The sequence below is a fragment of the Chlorocebus sabaeus genome, chromosome 5, assembly GCF_047675955.1.
Source record: "Chlorocebus sabaeus isolate Y175 chromosome 5, mChlSab1.0.hap1, whole genome shotgun sequence".
Lineage (NCBI taxonomy): Eukaryota > Metazoa > Chordata > Mammalia > Primates > Cercopithecidae > Chlorocebus > Chlorocebus sabaeus.
In genome coordinates this window covers 69,323,045-69,339,705 of record NC_132908.1, presented here as the reverse complement: position 1 = coordinate 69,339,705, position 16,661 = coordinate 69,323,045, and the positions used below count along the sequence as shown (strand labels likewise).

The 16,661-nt window shown below is 44.6% G+C and overlaps 1 protein-coding gene across 3 annotated transcripts in view; it reads left to right on the top strand.

Annotated features, from left to right (window-relative positions):
* Positions 1 to 8,306: 8,306 nt before the first annotated feature.
* The window catches only part of IST1 (IST1 factor associated with ESCRT-III), a 32,297-nt gene continuing 23,942 nt past the window's right edge, over positions 8,307 to 16,661 (top strand). For 2 of the 3 annotated variants that reach the window (XM_007993764.3, XM_007993761.3), the window contains exon 1: positions 8,307 to 8,431. The gene's annotated coding sequence lies outside the window, so the exon portion shown is untranslated. The remainder of the gene's footprint in view (positions 8,432 to 16,661) is intronic. The other variant, XM_038008310.2, reaches the window with a different exon arrangement.

Here is a 16,661-nt window from a genome sequence, read left to right as displayed (position 1 = left end):
AAATTTCTTGGATGCATTATCAAGTTATTATGTAATGCTGGGCAGCTTGTTCCATCTCCTTGAATTCCAAATAAAATGAGATCATAATAATGCTATTCTTATAACTTTCCTGTGCTCTAAAAGTCTCAGAGATGTTGTGACTCAGGGTTACAACCAAATAATGAAAAAATTATTAAATAAAGAATTAGTTTAAGTTAGGCATAGTGGCTGGCACCTGTAGTCCCAGCTACTCAAGAGGCTGAGATGGTATGATGACTTAAGCCCAGGTGTTTGAGGCCAGCTTGGGCCACATAGTGAAACCCTTGTCTCTTTAAAAAAAGAAGAATTAATTTATTTTTCCTCTGCTTTCACCTAAACTTGTTCTACATCTAGAAGACCTTTTAATTAACCATATATATTTTTTTAGCTTCACTTTTTTTCTACTTTCTCAATCTACTCAGTTATGTCATCATTTTGCCACTTCAAGTATTTAACTTTCCACTTGAAATATCTTCCTAATCCATTTTATATTTGTTGGCTCCTACAGTCACCTTGTTAGAGCTCTATATTCCAACAGTAAAGGTAGGAGGATTTTAAGAACTTCATGTTAAATTTTTAAAAATTAAGGTATAATTCACATACCATGAAACTCATGCTTTTAAAGTGTACAATTTAGTGGGTTTTGGTACATTCACAAGGTTGACAACATCACCACTATCTAATTCCAGAATACTTTCATCACCCCAAAAAGAAATCCCATACCCAGTAGCAGTGACTCCCCATTTTCCTTCCCCCAGCTCCTGGCAACCATAAATCTACTTTCTGTCTGTATGGATTTGCCTATTCTGGACATTTCATATAAATGTGATTGATCATACAATATGGGACCTCTTGTATCTGGCTTTTGTCACTTAATAGGTTTTCAAGGTTCATTCGTGTTGTTGCATGTATCAGTACTTAATTCCTTTTTATGGCTGAATTATATTCTGTTGTATGAATATACCACATTTTATTTATCCATTCATTAGTGGAACGATATTTGGCTTGGGTCAACTTTTTGATTATGATGAATAATGCTACTATGAACATTTGTGTACAGTTTTTGTGAAAACATATGTCTTTAAATTATGTATGCACATGGGTACATACATATATCTAAGAGTGGAATTGCTTGATCAAATGATGGTAACTCTATGTTCAACTTTTTTTTTTTTTTTTTTGAGACGGAGTCTTGCTGTGTGCCCAGGCTGGAGTGCAGTGGCCCCATCTTGGCTCACTGCAAGCTCCGCCTCCTGGGTTCACTCTATTCTCCTGCTTCTGCCTCCCAGTAGCTGGGACTACAGGCGCCCGCCACCATGCCCAGCTAATTTTTTGTATTTTTAGTAGAGATGGGGTTTCACCATCTTGGCCAGGCTGGTCTTGAACTCCTGACCTTGTGATCCACCCTCCTCGGCCTCCCAAAGTGCTGGGATTACAGGCGTGAGCCACCGCACCCAGCCGAAAATCTGATATTTTAAAGGACAATGTTTAAACTTTTGTGTTTATGTTTAGAATCTAGAGTTACAAGTTTTCATGCCTTTGAGTTCATCTAAGGAAAAATTAAGTTTTCTAGATGATTACAATGATGATAAATGTGAAAACAACCTGATTTAGAAAACTTTTTTGATCTTATATATGAACCCAAATCACAGTAATAACTGTGATTTAATGCATTTTATTTTCACGTATTGATAAACTCCATATACACAAATTGAAAGTAAAACAGGGATGGAAATTATTATGGAAACATGGATATATATATTAAGTATATAATCGGGCCAAGCGAGGTGGCTCATGCCTTTGGGAGGCTGAGGTGAGAGAATCACTTGAGGCCAGGAGTTTGAGACCAGTCTGGGCAACATAGTGAGATCCTGTCTTTACAAAAATGTTTTAAAAAAATTAGCCAGGCATGGTGGCTGTACCTGTAGTCTAAGCTACTTAGAAGGATGAGAAGGGAACCCAGGAGTTTGAGGCTGCAGGGAGCTGTGATCGTACCCTTGCCCTCCAGCCTGGGTGACAGAGTGAAACTATGTCTTAAAATAAAAAGTAAATAAATGAAAAGAAAATATATGATGTTGAGTGTCAAAGTCTGGGTTCAAGATCTGATCCTGGCATTTATAGCTGTTGACCTTAGATTGGCACTTCATAACTTTAAGCTTCACTTTCCTCCTATAAAAACTGATCATGGTCGGGTGTGGTGGCTCACACCTGTTGTAATCCCAGCACTTTGGGAGGCTGAGGTGTGTGGATCACTTGAGATCAGGAGTTCAAGACCAGCCTGGCCAACATGGTGAAACCCTGCCTGTACCAAAAATACAAAAATTAGCCTGGTGTGGTGGCCCATGCCTGTAATCCCAGCTACCTGGAAGGCTAAGGCAGGAAAATCACTTAAACCTGGGAGGTGGAGGTTGCAGTGATCTGAGATGGTGCTATTGCATTGCAGCCTAGGAGACAGAGTGAGACTCTGTCTCAAAAAAAAGAACAAAAAAAAACCCCCCAAAAAACCTGACCTGATAATGCCAGCCTGGGCAGCATGGCAAAACCCCATCTCTACAAAAGAAATACAAGAAATTACCCAGGTGTGGTTGCATGGCATGCGCCTGTAGTCCCAGCTACTCAGGAGGCTGATGTGGGAGGACCACCTGGGCCCGAGATCATGGCTGCAGTGAGCCATGATTGCACCACTGCACTTCACGCTGCACAACAGAGTCAGACCCTGTCTCAGGCAAAACAGAAGAATAACAAAAACAAAAAAATGATTTTTGACCTGCAACTGCTTCACAGAAATGTCAGCCTGAAATTGAGATAATGTGCTTATAAGTGCTTTGTAAACTGTAAAATGCCACAAAGATAAGTTAATATTTGTATATAGCCCTAATTAGTTATATTGATAAGTTCTCTGAAGACTTGTTTCATAGGTTCTTTAACAAGTGATCTTGATTTTTTTTTTCCCCCTAGGTTTTAGGAAGATGTCCAGAGCAGTTCCTATATCATTGTATATTCTTTTAAAAAAATTTTTTTTTCTTTTTCTTTTTTTCTTTCATTGTATACTCTTTAGTCTAAATGTTAATAGTTAAAGGAAATAACCCTATTTCCATCATCTTTCCCTTCTTTCTTTTACAGAATGTGTAGTACTTTTATTGCAGGTCAGCAAACTTTTTTCCATTGCTTTTTTTTTTTTTTTTTTTTTTTTCCAGACAGGATCTCACTCTGTCTCCCAGGCTGGAGTGCAGTGGCACAATCTGGGCTCACTGCAGCCTCCTCTGCCTCCCAGGTTCAAGCGATTCTCCTGCCTCAGCCTCCTGTGTAGCTGGGATTACAGTGCACCACCACACCTGGCTAATTTTTGTATTTTTTTAATAGAGACCGATTTTCACAATGTTGGCCAGGCTGGTCTCAAACTCCTGACCTCAAGTGATCCCACTACCTTGCCCTCCCAAAGTGCTGGGATTACAGGTGAGCAAACTTTTTCTATAAAGGACCACATAGTAAATATTTTGGGATTTGTGGGCAACATAAAGTCACTGTCACACATTCATGCTCCTCCCCTTGCTGTTTTTAAACCTTTCAACAATATAAAAATCATTCTTAGCTGGAGAGGCTGTATACAAAACAGGCGGGCTAATTAGGGCTTGCAGGCCTGTTACAGATTCTTATTTTATTGGGCTCCAACACTGTATCTGGTTTTAGTTACAGCTACTAGTTATAGTCATTTACACAAAAAAAGTACCTGGTTAGTTACCAAAGAAATGTTATGTGTTAACATTTGTCCCAACAGCAAAACAGGATTTTCAAGGGAAACAGTGTTTGTTTTTGAGTACGTTTAGCTTCTGAATGAAACTTGTCTGTTCAGCCAGGGACAGAGATAATGTTGTGTTTTTTTATTCCCTCAGAGATACTGTTTCGAATAATTGGCTGCTTGATGTATTACAGAATCTAACTAGACAGGTAGGTTTTGTTAAAGCCCAGGACACAGGTGATGATCGCTAAATCTTCACAACCCCTGAGTGGAAAGCAAGTTTTCTTTTTTTTTTTTTTTTTTTTTTTTTTTTTTGAGACGGAGTCTGGCTCAGTCGCCCAGGCTGGAGTGCAGTGGCGCGATCTCGGCTCACTGCAAGCTCCGCCTCCCGGGTTCACGCCATTCTCCTGCCTCAGCCTCCCGGGTAGCCGGGACTACAGGCGCCCGCCACCTCGCCCGGCTAATTTTTTGCATTTTCAGTAGAGACGGGGTTTCACCGTGTTAGCCAGGATGGTCTCGATCTCCTGACCTCGTGATCCGCCCGCCTCGGCCTCCCAAAGTGCTGGGATTACAGGCGTGAGCCACCGCGCCCGGCCGGAAAGCAAGTTTTCTAAACGAATAAAGGAATCATGGCGGCTGCGCGCGGTGGCTCATGTCCATAATCTTAGCACCCTGGGAGGCTGAAGCGGGTGGATCAGTTGAGGTCAGGAATTCGAAACCAGCCTGGCCAACATGGTGAAACCTCATCGCTACTAAAAATACAAAAAATCGGCCGAGCGCAGTGGCTCACGCCTTTAATCTCAGCACTTTAGGAAGCTGAGGCGGGCGGATCACGAAGTCAAGGGTTTGAGACTAGCCTGACTAACATGGTGAAACCTCATCTCTACTAAAAATAGCGGGACGTGGTGGTGCAGGCCTGTAGCAGCTACTCAGGAGGCTGAGGCAGCAGAATCGCTTGAACCCGGGAGGCAGAGCTTGCAGTGAGCGAGATTGAGCCACTGCACTCCACCTTGGGCGACTGAGCGAGACTCCATTTCAAAAAAAAAAAAAAAAATTAGCTGGACGTGGTGGTGGATGTCTGTAATCCCAGCTAGTTGGTACTTGGAAGGCTGAGACAGGAGAATCGCTTGAACCTGGGAGGCGGAAGTTGCAGTGAGCTGAGATAGCGCCATTGCACTCGTCTGGGCAACAAAGAGCGAAACTCCGTCTCAAAAAAAAAAAAAAAAAAAAAAAAAGATTTATGTCACTTTTATTTAGGTGGGGCTCAATGATACTTTCAGCTTACCTTTTTTTAGTCTTTGAGATGGAGTCTCGCGCTGTCACCCAGGCTGGAGTGCAGGGGCACGATCTCGGCTCACTGCAAGCTCCGCCTCCCGGGTTCACTCTGTTCTCCTGCCTCAGCCTCCCTAGTAGCTGGGACTACAGCCTGCCACCACGCCCGGCTAATTTTTTGTATTTTTAGTAGAGACGGTTTCACCATGTTAACCAGGATGATCTCTATCTCCTGACTTCATGATCCACCCGCCTCGGCCTTCCAAAGTGCTGCGATTACAGGTGTGAGCCACTCCACCCGGCCAAAAAAATTTTCTTTTTGAGACAGTCTTTCTCTGTTGCCCAGGCTGGAATGCAGTGGTACGATCTTGGCTAACTGCAACCTCCGCCTCCCCGGTTCAAGTGATTCTCTTGCCTCTGCCTCCCAATTAGCTGGAATTACAGGCATGAGTCACCACGCCGGCTTCTTTTGTTTTTTTTTTGAGACAGAGTCTTGCTCTGTCACCCAGGCTGAAGTGCAAAGGCATGATCTTGGCTCACTGCAACCTCCGCCTCCTGGGTTCAAGCGATTCTCCTGCCTTAGCCTCCAAGTAGCTGGGATTATGGGCGTCCGCCACCACGCCCTGTTAATTTTTTATGTTTTTAGTAGAGACAGGGTTTCACCATGTTGGCCAGGTTGGTTACCAACTCCTAACCTCAAGTGATTTACCCACCTCGGCCTCCCAAAGTGCTGGGATTACAGGCATGAGCCACAGTGCCCAGCCTGTTTTTTTTTTTTTCTTTAGATGGAGTCTGGCTCTGTCACCCAGGCTGGAGTGCAGTGGCGCAATCTTGGCTCACTGCAATCTCTACCTCCTGGGTTCACGCCATTCTCCTGCCTCAGCCTCCTGAGTAGCTGGGACTGTAGGCACCCGCCACAACGCCCAGCTAATTTTTTTTTTTTTTGTATTTTTTTTTGTATTTTTAGTAGAGACGGGGTTTCACTGTGTTAGCCAGGGTGGTCTCGATCTCCTGACCTCGTGATCTTCCCGGCTCGGCCTCCCAAAGTGCTAGAATTACAGGCATGAGCCACCGCATCCAGCCAATTTTTTGTATTTTTAGTAGAGATGAGGTTTCACCATGTGGCCAGGCTGCTCTCGAACTCCTGAACTCAGGTGATTCCCCCACCTTGGCCTCCCAAAGTGCTAGGATTACAGGCGTGAGCCACCACGCCTGGTCCACTTTTGTTTTGTTTTTCTTTTCTTTTTTTTTTTTTTTTTTGAGACAGGGTCTCACTCTGCTGCACAGGCTGGAGTGCAGTGGCACAATCTCAGATAACTGAAAGCTTCGCCTCCCAGGTTCAAGCGATTTTCCTGCCTCAGCCTCCCAAGTAGCTGGGATTACACATGTGTTGCCACCACATCCGGCTAATTTTTGTATTTTTAGTAGAGACAGTTTCACCATGTTGGCCAGGCTGGTCTCGAACTTCTTACCTCAGGTAATCCACCTGCCTCGGCCTCCCAAAGTGCTGAGATTACAGGCATAAGCCACCACGCCCAGCCAAAAATATCCGCACTTTTTTTTTTGAGACGAGTCTTGCTCTATGGCGCAGGCTAGATTGCAATGGCGAGATCTCGGCTCACTGCAACCTCTGCCTCCTGGGTTCAAGCGATTCTCCTGCCTCAGCTTCTGGAGTAGCTGTGATTACAGGTGTGCGCCAACACGCCCAGCTAATTTTTTTTTTTTTTTTTTTGTATTTTTTTCCAGTAGAGACGAGGTTTCGCCATGTTGGCCAGGCTAGTCTTGAACTCCTGACCCCAGGTGATCCACCTGCCTCAGCCTACCCTAGTGCTGGGATTACAGGCGTGTGCCAACGCGCCCGGCATGGAACCTGGTTTTATCTTGAAATGTTGCAAATGGTTATAAAGATACAGTATTTCCCAATTCATATCAACATTTTATGGTAACGGCTAGCTCCTACTCGTCATATGACTGCCCCGGTTCAAGAGTCAGATGCAGCCTCTACAGCAGGAAGCAAATGACTTCCTTCTAGAGGCTCATTTCTTTTTCTTCCCCCCACCTTTTTTTTTTTTTTTTTTTTTTTTTTTGAGACGGAGTTTCGCTCTTCTTGCCCAGTCTGGAGTGCAATCACGCGATCTCGACTCATTGTAACCTCCGCCTCCCGGGTTCAAGTGATTCTCCTGCCTCAGCCTCTGCAGTAGCTGAGATTACAGGTATGCGGCCACCACGCGTAATTTTGTATTTTTAGTAGAGACGGGGTGTCTCCATGTTGGCCAGGCTGGTCTCGAACTCCCGATCTCAGGTGATACACCTGCCTCGGCCTTCCAAAATGCTGAGATTACAGGCGTGAGCCACCGCACCTGGCCTTTTTTTTTTTTCTTTCTGTAGCCCAGACTAGAGCACTGTGACGTGATCACGGTTTACTGCAGCATCGAACTTCTGGGCTCAAGCGATCTTCCTGCCTCAGCCTCCCGAGTAGCTGGGACCACAGGTGCGCATTGCTGCTTCCCTAATTTTTAACTTTTTTTTTTTTTTTTTTTTAAGCAATGGGGTCTCACGACGGTGCCCTGGCTGGTCTGCAACTTCCGGGCTCAAGAGATCCTCCCGCCCCGCCTCTCAAAGTGCTAGGAAGGCCCCTTCCAAACTTAAGTAGAGATAAGTTGAAAGGTAACCAAAGAAAAAGTTTTCTTTGAATACCGAGATAAATTAGGGAAATCGCCAGAGAATGTGGTGCTGAGGGAACACTACTAAATTACACCACACAGACCGGAGCGATGCTGGTTGAAAGGGCAACCGGACGGCTTAAAAGCGGGGCGGGGGAACGCGAAGAGTCAGTAGAGGGACTCGGAGGCTCTGGGTGAAGAGTCAGGGATACGCAGGCTTCGAAACCCGCCCGGCCGCTCCACCCAGGGCGAAAGTCCAGCGAAGGGCGGCAACAAATCTCAGGGAGCAACTCCCGGCGTCACAGAGGCAGGACTGGGAGCAGGTTATGGAAGAATCCGGAACCAAGGCACTGGGCGCGGTGAGGCCATGAGCGCAGAGTCCGAGAACCAGCAGCCATTGCTGGCCTCACCTCGCCCAGAGCGAAATTAAGGGCACGCCCCACCAGCTGACCCAGTCGGCGTGTCGCGTCTGCCATCGTCTCCCGTGCCTCCGCCACGGGAACTAGTCCCCAGCCGCGCCAACTCCAAAGGAAACCAAGGGAAGGTGCCCCGAGTCAGAGCGTGGGTCCCGGCAGCGGCGATCGCGCAGCCAATCCCTAGAAAGGAGGGCGTGGCTATCTCGGCCCCGTGGATCCCTCCGCTCGTGCTTGCTGCGCTGAGGCCGAGGAGCCGCCATTTTGGATGCTGAACCCAGATTCTGAAGTCGGTGTTTGCTGCATTCACGGCAGGATTCGGTTAGGTGAGTGTGGCATCCTCGGCGTCAAAGGTCTCTTCTTCCTCTTCCCTTTGCGCTCCGGATTTAGCGGTCTGTAGCGCTAGGGCCCGGGATTCAAACGACTTCGGAGGGGGCAGCTGAGGAGAAAGGGAAGGATCGTGGGAGTGGGGGTCAGACCTGGGGTCAGGCCCTCGAGGGCCCGCGGCGTAGGAGCCTGCCCATGCCTGGGTGGGGGGGCGTGGCAGGACCGCGAGCGTCTCGGAGGCCGCTAGTCCTGGATACCCGAAGCCGCTTAACTTTCCGTAGTACTCTTGCCCCGAGGTGTATCTTCCCTGGGGCGGAAACACCGCGGCCTCGGCGAGGGCTCTTCGGCGACACCCCTACCCCGTCTTTTCTGGCCTGGAGAGACTTCGGGAAGGTCGGGGCCTCCAGTGCTGCGAGAGGCAGATGCCCCTGAATCCCGGACGCTTCCAGTGGGCGGGGTGGCCTCCTGGGGTTGTTCCTGGGTTGGGGGGGCCGGACTTGGGTCCACTTTGGCCGGAGAAAATTACATTTTCTTTCGTTGAAGCAAGGAGCGGCCTCTGCCCGCTTTCTCGGATCCCTGCTTGTGTGGTGAGAGATCTTGGGAGGATCCTTGCGCCTCACCTCTTTGTTTTTGTCGGCGCTCCTCTTCCGGGGTGCTGGAGGTGAGCTCTTGGAACTCAACAGCGTAAACTTTGAGGAGGGTCGGGACTCAGGAGCTGTAGGTTTAATTACAAAAGACACAGTAGCTTCACTCTCTGTCGTAGTAAACTTAAAGTCTGGTCTTAAACAGATCTTTAGGGGAAACTTGAATTTTAAAATTATATGTAATATTTTAACTATTATGGAAAATTTCAAACATGATCAACTCTTGCCTAATCTTGTTTTATCTATACCCCTCCTATGTCTGTATTTTCTAATTTAACAAAATAATGGTTGAAATATATATGTATATATTTCCCTTTCCTTTCCCAGTATAAGCCTTTTGGTTTTTGTACCTACAAGTCAATAGTTTGTGGGAAATTTGCTTCCTAAGAACTTCTGGGATAGGGGGACTTGATAATAGTCATTAGAAGATAAAAGTGGCCAGATGTGGTGGCTCAGCCCTGTAATCCCAGCACTTGGGGAGGGCTAGATGGGAGGATCACTTGAGCTTAGGAGTTGGAGACCAGCGTGGGCAACATAGCAAAACCCCTACAAAAGTAAAAAAATAGCCAGGCGTTGAGGCCCGCGTCTATAGTTTGGGAGGCTGAGGTAGGAGGATTGCTTGAGCCTGGGAGGTGGAGGCTACAGTAAGTCGGTAATTGCGCCACTGCATTCCAGTCTGGAGGACAGAGTGAGACCTTGTCTTTAAAAAAAAAAAAAAAAGAAACACTTCCTTTGTTTTGTTTTGTTTGGTTTTGGAGACAGGAGGTTCTCACTTTATTTCCCAGGCTGGAGTGCAGTAGTGCACTCCCTGCACCCTTGACCTCCAGGACTCAAGTGATCCTCCCGCCTCAGTCTCGGGAGTAGTAGCTGACACTACAGGCCCACACCTGGCTTTTTTTTTTTTTTTTTTTGGGTCGAGGTGGGGAGGGGAGAGATAGAGTTTATTTTTTTTATTTTTTTATATATTTTTTGAGACGGAGTCTCGCTCTATTGCCCAGGCTGGAGTGCAGTGGCATGATCTCGGCTCACTGCAAGTTCTGCCTCCCGAGTTCACACCATTCTCCTGCCTTAGCCTCCTGAGTAGCTGGGACTACAGGCGCCCATCCCCACGTCCAGCTACTTTTTGTATTTTTAGTAGATACGGGGTTTCACCGTGTTAGCCAGGATGGTCTCGATCTCCTGACCTCGTGATCCACCCTCCTCGGCCTCCCAAAGTGCTGGGAATACAGGCGTGAGCTACCGTACCCGGCCGAGTTGGAGTTTCTTAATGTTGCCCAGGCTGGTCTTGAACTCATGGGCTCAAGTGATCCTCCCAAAGTGCTGGGGTTAGAAGTATTTTGAATCTCCAGTGTTAGTGTCACATTTTAAAGTCATCCAGTTTTGTATATCTTATTTTTAAAATAGTGTTATTATTTTGTCCAAATAATTTTTCATTCTCCCTCTTTGTTCCTATGTCACTGACTTTTAAATTATTAGGAGCTCCAGAATCTCTGTCTCTAGCTTATTTGATTTAAGCTCTGGTTCTCATAAAATCAGAATGAAGTCTCAGGGTTTTACAATAAAACTAGAAAAAAAGTAGTACAATTAGTCATGCCAAATTCAGGAAAAGTAATATGCCCATGAATACTTATTTCAGCATTGTTTATATGGTACACATATCAAAAGTTTGGAGAACTGATAAGAAAATTATTACTGAGTGGAGACCGGGCGCGGTGGCTCACGCCTGTAATCCCAGCACTTTGGGAGGCTGAGGTGGGTGGATCACTTGAGGTCAGGAGTTTGAGACCAGTCTGGACAACATGGTGAAACCCAGTCTCTACTAAAAATACAAAAATTAGCCTGGAGTGTTGGTGTGGCCTGTAGTCCCAGCTACTCCAGAGGCTGAGGCAGGAGAATTGCATGCTCGAACCAGAAAGGCAGAGGTTGCAGTGAGCTGAGATCATGCCACTGCTCTCCAACCTGGGCGACAGAGTGAGAATCCGGCTCAAAAAAAAAAAAAAGAAAGGAAGAAAATTATTACTGAGTGGAATATTAGACAGCGTATACTACAGGGTTTTAGACTGTAACAAGATACGATGAGGATTCTATATTACTCGGTCCATGAGTATAGCTTTGTAAAAATATGCCTTAAGAAACACTCTTGGCCAGGCACCGTGGCCCACGCCTGCAGTCCCAGCACTTTGGGAGGCTAAGGCAGGCGGATCATTTGAGGTAAGGAGTTCGAGACCAACCTGGCCAACATGGTAAAACCCCTTCTCTACTAAAAATACAAAAAAATTAGGTGTGGTGGTGGGCACCTGTAATCCCAGCTACTTGGGAAGTCAAGGCAGGGGAATCATTTGAACCCGGGAAGTGGAGGTTGCAGTGTGCCAAGATTGTGCTATTGCACTCCTGCCTGGGTGACAGGGCGAGACTCCCTCTCTCTCAAAAAAAAAAAAAACACTCTTGGGGTGGGGCACTGTGGCTCACGCCTGTAATCCCAGCACTTTGAGAGGCCGAGGTGAGCAGATCATGTGAGGTTAGGAGTTCAAGACCAGCCTTGCCAACATGGTGAAACCCTCCCTCTACTATAAATATAAAAATTAGTTGGGCATGGTGTCAGGCACCTGTAATACTTGGGACGCTGAGGCAGGAGAATTGCTTGAACCCAGGAGGCGGATCCATCTTGGGCCACAGAGTGAGACTCTGTCTTAAAAAAAACAACAAAAAAGGAAACACTCAGGCCGGGAGTGGTGGCTCACGTCTGTAATCCCAGCACTTTGGGAGGCTGAGGCAGGTGGATCACGAGGTCAGGCATTTGAGACCAGCCTGGTCAACATGGCGAAACCCCGTCTCTACTAAAAATACAAAAATTAGCAGGGTGCCTCTTCTCGCAGCTACTTGGGAGGCTGAGGCAGGAGAATCGCTTGAACCCGGGAGGTGGAGATTGCAGTGAGCTGAGATGACACCACTGCACTGCATCCTGGGCAGCAGAGCAAGCCGCTGTCTCAAAATAAATAAATAAATAAATAAAAGGAAACACTCTTGGTAAAAGTCCCAATGAATTTTCCATATGTTTTTAACTCAGTTTTCTTGAGAAACAAGATAAAGATACTTTGATAATAATGCCTGTGCATTTCAGTATTTATAGCTCCTTCAAGAAAATTTTGATGGTCTCTGAATTCTGAAGCTTTATTTTCTTCTGAATAACAAACACATGATGCTATTGATCTTACAGTCTTTTTTTTAAATTAAATTTTCAGTCTTAATTAGTTTGGCCAGTGAAGATTTGATTGTAGTGTGAAAATACACGGTAAACTTTGTGCCACTTGTACATGTAATGCTTCTAAAGGAATTGGACCACCAGGTGTGGTGGCTCATTCCTGTAATCCTAGCACTTTGGGAGGTTGAGGCGGGAGGATTGGTGAGCCCAAGAGTTGGAGACCAGCCTGGGCAGCATAGCAAGGCCCCATCTCTACTAATAAAAATTTTTAAAAAGATAAAGGAATTGGCCTGTATTATCTTGGAGATGTGTCTTAGCACCTCATTGTGTCTGTTTCTACTGTAACGTCACATTTTCATAACTGTAATACAGTGGTCATACCTAAATTTGTTTGAATTATTTCTTTTATAAGAACATAAAAAACACTCAGACCGGGAGTGGTGGCTCACACTTGTAATCCCAGCACTCTGGGAGGCCAAGGTGGGTGGATCACCTGTGGTCAGGAGTTTGAGACCAGCCTGGCCAACATGGTGAAACCCCATCTCTACTAAAAATAGAAAAAATTAGCTAGGCCTGGTGGCAGACGCCTGTAATTCTAGCTACTTGGGAGGCTGAGGCAGGAGAATCACTTGAACCTGGGAGGCAGAGGTTGCAGTGAGCCGAAATCGTGCCATTACACTGCAGCCTGGGCAACAAGAGCAGAACTCATTCTCAAAAAAAAAAAAAAGAAAAAGATCACATACATTGCAAACCCAAAAGCTTTTGTGCGTATTGGAGTGTCTGTAGCCACTCTTGACCCCGCTGTCTCCCCTCCTCACTTCATACTTTTATGAACTCCCTTAGGAGTTCATACTCCCTTAGGAACTCCTTTTTTTTTTTTTTTTTTTTTTGGGCTACCTTTAGCTACTACTACTTTGAATACAGCTTTCAGGATCACTACCTCTGGGCAGCTTCACTTTTTTGGGCAGCAGTTCTGATTCCTTTCCTCCCCCAAATATCCTAAGAGGAGGGACTCAGTCCACGGTTTTACTTTGCTTATTCAGGATGCAGAGGCTGTCTAGTTCCCAAAGTCTCAGCGAGGTGAGTGATAAAAGAGGAACGAGATGGGTTTGCTGTGCCAGTGTTAAGAATTGAAGTAAAGTGAAGGATTGGGCTGCTGATGCATGTGTGACACTGATGAAAATAATGGTGTTACACTAATAAAGATAAGTATATTTATGTATATAAGCAGAATACTGAGAACTAGTATTGTCACTAGTTCAGAACCATTTTTTAGGGTTTATGTTATAATTGCTTACTTGTCTTATAGTTGTTTTTATGTCAGCTATACCCATTTGGTTGTGAGCCTCTTGAAGGCTAGGGAAGCTCTCATTTGAATGTCTGTTGTAGACAGTGGCTTAGCACAGTGCTTGATAGAATAGCACTCAACAAATACTTGGTGAGTGAGTGAATGACAGTAAAGATGTTGAAGCACATAGTGATTTTAGAGTAACCTCTGAATCCCTAAAAGAATTTTAGATTACTTACTGTACAGTGTTAGTATGTGATGTGTATATAATCACGTATGTATAAAAATTGGTTTATATGTTTGTTAATGTATCTATAAATAGTAAATGTTGACTAGAATATTTTATTAACTTTTAGGTTATCTCTAAAATTAATATTCCTAATCATACCAGATAACAAAGTTTATGTTATGTTTAGCTTTGAAAACAGGTTCAAATTCTGAGATAGTGATTAACTCAGTCTTTTGCTTTTTTTTGTTGTTGTTGTTGTTTTTGTTTTTTTTTTTTTTGAGACGGAGTCTCACTCTGTCGCCCAGGCTGGAGTGCAGTGGCACAATCTCGGCTCACTATAAGCTCCACCTCCCGAGTTCACACCATTCTCCTGCCTCAGCCTCCCAAGTAGCTGGGACTACGGGTGCCCATCACCACGCCTGGCTAATTTTTTGTATTTTTAGTAGAGATGAGGTTTCACTGTGTTAGCCAGGATGGTTTCGATCTCCTGACCTCATGACCCGCCCACCTTAGCCTCCCAAAGTGCTGGGATAACAGGTGTGAGCCACTGTGCCCAGCCTAGTCTTTTGCTTTAAATTCAGTTTTAGTCTAATTTATTTAATGTATTGGTAATCATTTAGGATATATCCTTTAGTTGTTACTTTTGTGGTTTACTGTCATTGTCTTTAATGATTAGTTTCTTTGTAAGATGGGGATCTGTTGAATAGGAGTTGAAAAAATCCTCAGTACTTACCAAAATAGTTGAGCAAATTGCTTTTCTTTCCTTAAATCTAAAGCAAAACTAGATTATGTAAGTTCGTAGAATTTTTTAAAAGCATGTGGTTTTTAATTTTCTACTAATTAACATAATACATGAGTGACAGCTTTGTACAAAACACTGTGCTAGGCAGTGTGGGGGTGACAGTGACATGTAAGAAACAGTTGAAGTCTTGCAGTGAGATTGAAACAGATTAATCAAAGTTGTTAAACCGGGGGAAAAATAAATAAAGCATGCCTTAAACATTTTATTTTAACATAAAACACACAGAAGGGCTAGCTAATCTTTAGATGAAGAGCTAAGACTTTTTAAAATATGGGTCCGTTGACTGGAATTTATTTAACAAATGTTTACATGGTGCTTACTGTGTACATATAACACAATGTGCTAATTTCTTTACAAATTTTCATTTAATTCTCATACCAGCACAAGAAGTGTGAAGGTTCATGTAATGTTGGTACTAATTTTCTTTAGATGTTTGGTATAATTTGCCAGAGAAGCCACTTCGGCCTGGATTTTCTTTTGGAATGGTTCTTAATTTTAGATTTATTTATTTTTTTTTTTTTTTGAGACAAAGTCTGGCTCTGTCACCCAGGCTGGAGTGCAGTGGTGTGATCTTGGCTCACTGCAACCTCCACCTCCTAGGTTCAAGCAGTTCTTCTGTCTCAGCCTCCCGAGTAGCTGGGATTACAGATACCTGCCACCACGCCTGGCTAATTTTTTTTTTTTTTTTTTTTTTTTTGAGACGGAGTCTGGCTCTGTCGCCCAGGCTGGAGTGCAGTGGCCGGATCTCAGCTCACTGCAAGCTCCGCCTCCCGGGTTTACGCCATTCTCCTGCCTCAGCCTCCCGAGTAGCTGGGACCACAGGCACCGCCACCACGCCCGGCTAGTTTTTTGTATTTTTTAGTAGAGACGGGGTTTCACCGTGTTAGCCAGGATGGTCTCGATCTCCTGACCTCGTGATCCGCCCGTCTCGGCCTCCCAAAGTGCTGGGATTACAGGCTTGAGCCACCGCGCCCGGCCCACGCCTGGCTAATTTTTGTATTTTTAGTAGAGATGGGGTTCACCATGTTGACCAGCCTGGGTTCGAACTCCTGACCGCAAGTGATCTGCCTGCCTCGGCTTCCCATAGTGCTGGGATTATAGGCATAAGCCACCATACCCGGCCTAGATTCAATTTTTGTAATAGATACAGTGCGGGTATATTTTCTATTTCTCAGTGTCAAATTTAGTAAATTTGAGTTTCTGGGGGATTTATTTCATTTCATTGTTGAATTTATAGATATATGTTGGTTATAATATCCCCTTTAAACATCTTTAGAATCTGTAGTGATACCCTTTGATCCCTGATACTGATAATTTATTTATATGTTCCTTTTATTTGTGAATTTGTTATATAGGTATGTCAGTTTTTAAAAAAATAGTTTTGAAGAATCAACATTTAGTTTCCCTGATTGTTTTTTTTCTATTTCTTTTTCAATTTCATTGATTTTTGCTTTCTTATTGTTGTTTGCTTTTGCTTACTTTGGTTTGATTTTGCTCTTTTTCTAGTTCCTTAATGTGGAAGTTTAGATTAGCAATTTGAGACCTTTCTTCTGGAGAGACAGGGTCTTGCTCTGTTGTCCAGCCTAGAGCACAATGGCATGATCATAGCTCACTGCACCCTCAAACTCTTATGCTCACTGCCTCAGCCTTGCAAGTAGCTGGGACTCCAGGTGTGTGCCACCAAGCCCTGCTGATGTTTTAGTTTTTTTGTAGAGAATGGAGTCTTGCAACGTTGTCCAGGCTGGTCTCAAATTCCTGGCCTCAAGTGATCCTCTGCCCTTGGCCTCCCAAAGTGCTGAGATTAGAGGTGTGAACCACTGAGCTTGGCCTCTTCTTTTCTAATTAAAACCATAATGATACAAATTTTTCTCTAAGCACTGCCTTAGCTACATCCCACCAATTTTTGTTAAATACATATATATATATGGGTTTTTTTCAGTACAAACCTTTAAAAATTTTTTTTCACTTGAAGCTTTCTCTTTGACCTCCAAGCAGTTTATCTAGAAGTATATTGTTGAATTCCCAAATGTTGAGATTTTCTGTTGATTTCTAGTCTAATTCCAT